This window comes from Peromyscus maniculatus, chromosome 17 (genome assembly GCF_049852395.1).
Source record: "Peromyscus maniculatus bairdii isolate BWxNUB_F1_BW_parent chromosome 17, HU_Pman_BW_mat_3.1, whole genome shotgun sequence".
In the NCBI taxonomy this organism is placed as follows: domain Eukaryota; kingdom Metazoa; phylum Chordata; class Mammalia; order Rodentia; family Cricetidae; genus Peromyscus; species Peromyscus maniculatus.
Genome location: NC_134868.1, coordinates 29457817 through 29466973, shown reverse-complemented (window position 1 = coordinate 29466973; position 9157 = coordinate 29457817).

Here is a 9157-nt window from a genome sequence, read left to right as displayed (position 1 = left end):
TGGGAAGTGGTGAGGCATATATTTAGAAAAGACAGTTTATTCCACCACAGACAAATATAGACACTTGGAACTTTATCCACCATGACTCACAGCCATTCTGAGGTTTCCCATCCCCTTATGGCCCCATGGTGCTAGCTGTTGGTATGTGGAGAAGTTGGGAAGTAGACATAAGGGCAGCAGATTATTTTTTTCACACCAATTTCTGACCATCATATTTTGCAAATAGCAAGGTGGCTATAACGCCAGTTCCACTGCAGTTCACTAGGTAGCTGTGGTAGTCATATTTTCTCTGCCCTTGTCCTGCTGCACTGCTTCCAGTGGACCTTATCATGGGACCAGACTAAAAGCTCCCTGAAGGCACAGGCTTGGATATATTTACTAGATTGTCCTTTCTGTTTCAAATAGTGTCAGGCAGTAACATATACTCTATTGATAGAGGCTTTGTAAATATTTGTTGAGTAAATAAATGGATTTGAATCAAAATGGTTATGAATTATTCATCTACTTTGCTGGCAAAGGTTCTCTCTCTCCTTTCTCTCTCTCTTAAAGAGGACAGATAGAAGCCATTGAGAGAGTCGTGTTTGTTTGATCCTTCTTACAGTGATAAAATTAATTATGCAAAGAATGTTGAGCTTCTCTAAATAAAAGAACTTCATATGCACTTTTAGTGTATGCTGATGTTATTTAGTGATGTGAGAAATGAGTTTATGAAATAATAATGACAGCTGCTTCTTGCTATCAAAGACTGAGTAATGGGATAACTTCTTATGATGTATCTCGTAATGGGGCATCGCAATGTCCCTGTAAAGATTGTATGGGGCTTATTTTTTGCATACAAATGGAGCTTAGAGAACAACAGTCATTTCTCATAGGGCACTGCCCCAAAGAAACAGAGTCCAAAGTAGTATCCACTAACACCCTCCTTTACTTGGTAATATTTACCCATTACTGTAAGAATCAATGACGTAAGTATCCCCTTCCCTTGTGAACCATTAGAACTGTCATCAAACAGACAGGGAATTGCAACCCAGGTGGGAATTTTGTTATACATCTCCTGAGAGCACTATCTGGGTACAGCTGGTAACTCAAGACAGTCATGCTTTGAAAAGTGTCCACCAAAATTAACTTGGATTTTTTTCCTATTCTCAGCTTTCCCTCAAATAGCCAAGAAGAGCAGATAAAGTCTTTTTTTCTTTTCAGCCATCAGCATTATTTATGTCTGAAACAAGTTCCTTTTTCCTATCACATTCTTCATCCCCTCAGCATAGATTTTATAATCTAAATGAAGGCACGGTATCGGAAAGTTTGCCTTCCCTCTTGCTGGTGATTTTGTTAGAAAAGACAAACTATAAAGTTTGCTGTTGCTCTAATCTTAAATGGTCTTATTAATAAAAAACCCAGAGCGAAAGCTGAAAGATCAGAGAAGCAGAGCAAGCTACAGCCAACCTCACCTCGCCAACTCCTCAGCCAATCCTGTTTCTCAATCCTGAGACTGAAAGCCTCTGAGTCCTCATCCAAAAGAGTCTCAGCTGAACTGTTTTAGTTTCTGTCTCCTCACGCCTTTTATACTGTACTCTGGCCGGCCATGTCACTTCCTGGGATTAAAGGCATGTGTGCTTCCTAGTACTGGGATTAAAGGTGTGTGTGTTTCCCTGTACTGAGATTAATGGTGTGTGCCACCACTGCCTGCCTCTGTTTCCAGTGTGGCCTTGAACTCACAGAGATCCAGATGGATTTCTGCCTCCTGAGTGATAGGATTAATGGTGTGTGCCACTAATGTCTAATCTAGTGGCTGGCTCTGTCCTCTGATCCTCAAGCAAGCTTTATTAGGGTACACAATACATCACCACAATTTGCTCTTCAGATTTCATTTGTATTCTGAATCTCTACAGAAGTAGTTTCTACCCAGACATACCAAGAAGTAAAACAGACAAATATTAGGAAGGGACAGAAATCAAGGGAGTTCTGAGACATAGGCCCTCGGCTAAGCTATTCTTGAAACCTTTTCGGTGCTGAAATGCCAGTGCCAGCCAAGACCTTGGATTCCTATGCTATTGGAAGCCACGAGAGTCCCTCCGGATCTTCCACCCCTAGTGCAAAGCAGGAATGTCAACTTCATTCTCCTCCATGGTGTTGAAACTTGTTCCGTCTGCACTTCTATTAAGGTTAGATTTTTCTGATCTGGAAAACTCTCTTTCCCAACTCACACGTTCAGGCATGATGTGTTTCCTTTCAGCACCACTTACAAGCCGGAATAAAATAGATGAGGAGGAAGCAAAAAAACATTAGCCACTCAGCAAAGACCTCAGCAAGGTACAATTCCTAACAGGAAGCCAGCAGCATAGCCCTGGGAGGTCTCTCTGTCAGCAGTTCTAGAAGAAATGAGTGAATTTTCAGAGCAGCTAAATAATAATGATGAACTGGTTATTTTTAATATAATAACTTTAAAGTCCTTTATTCACAAAAACAAAAAAGTTATTAAATATCTCCCATGAACAGGACCCTTTGTCTAAACTTTGAGAAGTTATATGAATATAGGATTAACAGGGCTGTTTCCTCTCAAGTGCCTCAATCTAAGCATTTTGTTTTTCCTCAATACAGTGGTTAAAGTCCTTTCTCTATGCAATTACTTCTGGGACAAATGAAACTTTGTACACAAATCAGATTGCCTGAGCCTCTGCCCACCTGCCTCTTCCATCATCTCTCTCATCGCTTACTCAAGCATCTCATGCTTCAATGGCACATGGTGCCATGTTCCTTCATCCTGGCCTCATTGTTTCCCTTGTCTCTCTAGTTTCTTTCTTTATCTTCACCACTTTAACACATTTGAAAGATTCAACTTCAATATCCTTCTAGACGTCTTTTCTGAGCTTCTCCCCAAATCCCATTCATCCACTCTTCCTATTAGAGATTTGCTATAGTATAGTATAGTATAGTATAGTATAGTATAGTATAGTATTGTATTGTATTATACTGGATTGATTGATTGATTGATAGAGTCTCACTATGGAGCCTTGGCTGGCATGGAATTCAAGATACATAACAGACTGGCCTTGAACTCACAGAAATCCATTAATCTCTGCCTTCTGAGATTAATGACCACTTTACTGTGGATCTCAAAGGTCTTTATCCTTAACAATGGGGTCAAATAAGTAAGTGAGATAGTAAAGTCAAAACATTTAATAAAACAGAAAACAAAATCCTCAACACAAATGTTGATGCAGAGAAGTAGGAGTTCACGATGTGTAGACCATCAGATAAGCCTGAGTCAGAGAGTTGGATCTCAGTAGAGCTTGAAAGCTTGGGTTAGATTCAGAAGTAAAATCTTTCAAGATAAGCACCCTACAAGAAGTAGTGGTGTCTGGCATGTGCAATTGAATAAAGCCCTTCAAATTAAAACCCCAAATACAAAGTGAAGTTGTGTATATAGAGAGTTAAAATTTCCATGAAGAACTGTGGTGTTTAGAAGGCAATGGGGAACCATGGCAGTCCACGAGACAGAGAACTTAGTGATACAATGCTTCAGGAAGGTTGTTATTGCAGCAACATATAAGATGATTCAAAAACCAAGTCTTCAGAACTCAAGGAAAGAAGTACTTTTAAAAGAAGATTGCAACTATGAAATTGAAAAAAGACTGAGAATAAAGCCACTTGTGGGCACAGGTGAAGGAGAAGGGTAAAGACAAGGAAAGAAAACACTGTCAGGACTAAATAGAAAACTCAGTTTAATGTTACAACCAAAGCAGAAATACCTTTAGTGACTGGTGTAGAGTTTTCCCTCTAAGAAACAAAAGAGGAAAAAGATGGAGAAAAATCCTTGAAGACTTGAGACTTCTCTAGGTTTTAATAAAAAGCATTGAGAAGAAGATTCAATATTTTGTTATTGATAAATGAATTCAGGATGCTTAGACATTTCTCCAGATAGCCAGGCAAGTCATAACATTGAGTAAGGAAGTGACAGCTGTGATTTGGGTGTAGACAATGAGGAGGAGGTCTAGAATAGTCCTGCAAGGTACTGGCTACTGCAAAATGAAGAAGAGATAAAACTATTAAATGACAGAACATGAGCTTCCATTTCATATTTGAATGTAGACAGCTGATTTTTTTTTAATTTTAATTTTTATTTTCTACTACTGACTAGCAAGCCACCGCAAAACAGGTGGTTTAAAACAGCAGTCATTTTATGATGTTCATGATCAGCAGGCCAGAAACCAGGACATGGCACATTTGGTACTTCTTTTCTCTTTCTCCATGTGTCATCGACTAGGGTCACTTGATTACAGTTCAACACACTTGAGTATATTTGAATACTATTATAAGGCTCATTCTTATTTGTAGTTTTCTTTTCCCTTTGGGGGTCCATTACCCAGCTCCCAAATAAATACAGGAAGACTTATTCTTAATTATGAATGCCTCTTCTGAGCTTGGCTTGTTTTTAGCCAGCTTTTCTTAGCTTGTTTAGCTCTTTTGCCTTTGTGTCTGCATTAATGTAGAATATTAAGATGTAATAAAATTTGAAAGTCAGCCTGACCCCAACAGACCAGGTTCATTTGCCTTTCCTCCATAAGCCAATTAAAACAGTCAAATTCATAGTAAAAATCAGACTAGAGATTTAACCCAGATGACCACTTTGGGAAGAGTCACAAAGTGGTCTGGTGCTCCCCTTTCCCACGAATCCATATTTCAGTCCTGAAGTAAGATTAAGGCTTTAGTGGAAGACCAGACTTCTGCATATTTAAGTAGTCCTGGTCAAGTTGTGGTCATACCCATTTTCTTCACATTGTTATTTTGGTTCCACTCTTCTGTGATGTGGTCTCATAGGTTGAAATCTCCTTCTCTTCTTCTAGCCTGAAATTCCTGGGGTCCATTATTTCAATGGCCTCACAGCCCAAGTTAGGGGCACAGTGCCTCTTTAGAATATCTTCATCCCTCCCAGGCCACATAAGATGGCAGAGAGAGCATGATGGAGAAAGCTTCTCATATCACAGTGATTAGCAAACAGAGAGAAAAGAAATGGCTTGGGTCCAATATTTCTTCCACAGATGTGGCCTCAGTAATCCAATGTATACCCAATGTTTCCACCTTCCTATAAGTTCCACTCCTTCCTAATAATCCAAGATAAAGACCAAGCCATGAATACATGAGTCTAGAGGTACTTAAGATCCAAACAGCAGCAGTCAGATGTTTATTATGTGTATGTTTATAGGACACATGGATCTGCAGAGGCCAGACGAGGGCTTTATTAGATCCCTTGGAGCTGAACGTACACTTGGCTGTGTGCTGCCTGACATAGGTACTAGGAATGAAACTCTGGCCCCCTGAAAGAGCAGCTAACATACTGAGTCATTTCTCGAGCCCCAAATAGTTCTGAAACATTTCTCATGGACTTTCTTCCCAAGTATCCAGATTTTTAACAAGGCAGCTTGGGGAGAGAAAAGAGCTACAACTTAATTGTTTTGACACCAGAAATCAGTACAGAATCACTCATCCATTAAAATCAGTCCAAGCAGTAGATTCCACCTAGTTTCAGGGAGAAATCTTTACTCCACTTTTTAATTTATACAAAGATTTATTTTTACTATTTTAAAATTATGTGTCTCTCTGTGTCTCGGTGTGGGTGTGTGCAGTTGTGTACAGGTACCAGAAGACGCCAGTGGTGTCATATCTTCATGAAGACGGAGATACAGGGGTTGTGAGCCCCCCAACAGGAGTGCTCAGGACCAAATTCTGATCCTCTGCATGAGTCTTATCATTCTTAATGACTGAGCCATCTCTTCAGCCTCCCACTTCATAATTTTAAAAATAATTTTTTAGTGTCATTTAAACATATTTTATTGCTGGAAATTTTAGGAAGACCTACCAGAGGTGCTACGTTTTACTGGGAAAATTGGGGTCCTTTTTGTAGCCTCTTAGTCTCAATAAGAAGGAGAATTAAGAAGGGACTGAAAATGAGGCCGGACGGTGGTGGCACACACCTTTAATCCCAGCACTCAGGAGGCAGAGCCAGGCGGATCTCTGTGAGTTCGAGGCCAGCCTGGGCTACCAAGTGAGCTCCAAGGAAAGGCACAAAGCTACGCAGAGAAACCCTGTCTGGGGGGGGGGGCAGGAAAGAATGGACTGAAAATGAAACTCAAGGTTAATTTCATTTGAGTTTAAAAGAAAAATTCCAAAGCAGGTTACTTAGTCATTGCTGTCTTGCTGTGAAGAGGCACCATGACCAAGGCAAAACTTACAAATAAAGCATTTAATTGGGGAATTGTTTACTATTTCAGAGGGTTAGTCCATTGTCAATATGGTGGCACACAGACATGGAGGAGTAGCTTAGTGTGACATCGTGATCCACAGAGAGGGAGGAGAGAGAGAGAGAGAGAGAGAGAGAGAGAGAGAGAGAGAGAGAGAGAGAGAGAGAGAGAGAGAGAGAGAGAGAGTCCCACACCCCCCTAACCCCCTGCCCCATTCCCCATACCCCCATACCTTCCCCATACTTTTTGAAACCTCAAACCCTATCCCCAGTGACATCTTCCAACAAGGCCACACCTCCTAATCTTTCTAATTTTATCAAAGAGTTCCACTTCCTGGTGACTAACCATTCAACTGTATGAGTCTATGGGAGGCATTCATATTTAAAACACCACAGCAGGCAAGCTGTCAATCTTGACAGCTGCCTGGGAAAAGACATAGGGAAGAGAAAGAAAAAGTTGTTACTCCCTGAAGCTGCTGTGGAGGTCAGCCACATGGCAGAAAAGCAGCAACAAAGTGGGAAACTGTAGGGGAAGAGTGGAGAAGACTGAAACACCAGAAAAAGCAAATTTAAGCTACAGGTGGGATCCAGAAGAAAGAAGAAGAGGAGAAAAAGAGAAAGTCATGCCTTTCTGAGTCAGACTCAGAACTGTGGGTAGACCTAACAAAGACTGTTAGACTCTGAAGCTATTGCAGAAGATTGGAGTTTTAGAAAGGAAAAAGTACACTATCCCATTAAAGGGAGAGTTATTTTTTCCCATCTTTTTAGTGTGTGACTTTAGGTGATCTTGCCTTCCTGAGTCGTGGTTACTTAGCAAAGTGATTGACATGCTTAACTGGAGTGTTAGGTCTCCACCCAAGCCACCAAAATAGCTTTCTCTACTGGACCTGCACAAAGCCCTGATCAGGCCTATTGAAAATTGTTTCCCAACATAATTGGTGCTGGCCTGAAGATTGCCTGTAGACAAGGCTGGCTTGAAACTTGCATTTATCTTGCCCCTGCATCTCAAGTGCTGGGATTACAGCTTTGCAGTCTGCATACATGACAAGTAAGTTAGTGAATGGGAGGGATGTTCCAGTATTTTTGTCTACCACTCAGTTAATCTTCATAATGCCAATCATTTTCTAAACATGTTTATGCTATTTCCTGTCATTAACACTAGAACATAATTTCCACTGATCAGGGAGAGTTTGTTTTGATCTGATATGATTTGCTCAAGTATCTGATCTATAGCAGATAATATTTGTAATGTGAATGATAAGAGACTATGTGGAATGTGGAGTGGACACACTGGTTATAAAAGGCCTGTGGCTGCCATCACTCGGGGAAATGGGAAAAGAATGAGTGAATACGGGGTCAGGATTTCCTGTGCATGGTATGTGTTCCAGGACTTTCCTTTCAGTAGTAACAGTGGCTCAGGATGGCGGCAGTCAAGGCTACAGCTTTCTCCTCCAAGAAGGGGATGTATTAGCACTTCAGAAGAGATGCTTCAGAGTGCTGGAGAATATACTTACCTTTACTCCAACCAGAAGCCTCCTTCAGCTAAAATTATGGCATCTGACTAGTTGCAATGTTGTTATTAATTAATCAAACACTTTGGAACTTTCATCACTTCATCAAGTGGCTTTGTGGATGGTTGAAATAAATTACGTTTTTACTTTTACCTTTGAATGTGAAAGCTGAGCTTTTCAAGACAACTGAAAAAGAATCACATAAATGGAGGGAAAGGCACTTCTAACGTTAACTATGGCTGCATATAGAGCAAGTAAATTGATGTAATAATCTTTAGTGAGTCTCCTAAAGCTATTGCATTTGATTTGACAAGTGATGCATAAGCCCTTGGGGATTTACAGGTAAAGCTATTTTAACTACAAAGGGAAGCCATAGCACAATGATAAAAAAATTAGTTTTTTAATTAAAAAAAGAGGGATAATGTTTGAGATTTAAACCTTTATAAGTTATGCATACCAATTAGTCAGTTCTTAAAAGCTTCGAATTATGACATTGTACTGGATTTGGAAAAATATATTAATTAAAAATACTCTGGGCATAGGTTAACTATTGAACTTAAGCTAAAAATACAGACCAATTATTTAAAATACTTTCATATACCTTTCTTTACTTGTCTATTAAATTGTTTACTAAACTGAGGGGGTGAATTAAAGTTTATCATTGTTGTACAAATCAATATAATAGAGTCAAGTATACCATTTTAACAATTAGTGTTAATATTCTGACCTGCTCCTTGGGGCCACCCTGCATCCTGACATAGAAGCCTCCTCTTAAGGAAAAACTCTACCTCTCTCTTTCTCTCTCCCTCTACTCCCAGGAGGTGTGCCTTGATCCCCCTCTCTTTCTTTCCTTCTCTCTCTCTTTCTTCTTTCCTATCTTCTCTTTGTCTATTATAATAAACCACTTCTGCGCAGATGTAGCATCTGAGTTGGGAATGTCCATCCGCCATCCTACTGCCATGCCCGCAAGGAGTGGGTTGCCTGCGATCCTGCCATTGCATCTTCCCAGCATGCCAGCATGGTTTCCTGAACAAGTGGGATACCCTGGCCTGGCCAGTTGGGGGTTTCCCAAGTGTGAAAAATTCATAAATATTAGCTTATAAATGGAAGAGTCTGCAGATGTATCAGACAGATTACATCTGTAATTAGAAATCTCATAGATAAGCAAATAAAGATTTACATGCAGATTTAAGCTGTGCTGGAGTATTAAAATGAAGATATTGTTGTCTGTCTAGTTTCCTACTTTTAGCATGATGACCTAAGGAATATCTTCACCAGAATACCTTGCAATACAGAACATTTCAAGCAATCTAAAAGGCTTCAATTCAGTTTACCCAGAGTCCTCACTCAGTGCCTGCATTAATGTCAAATGAACAAAATGTCCCAGTTGGATCTTGACTGTTTC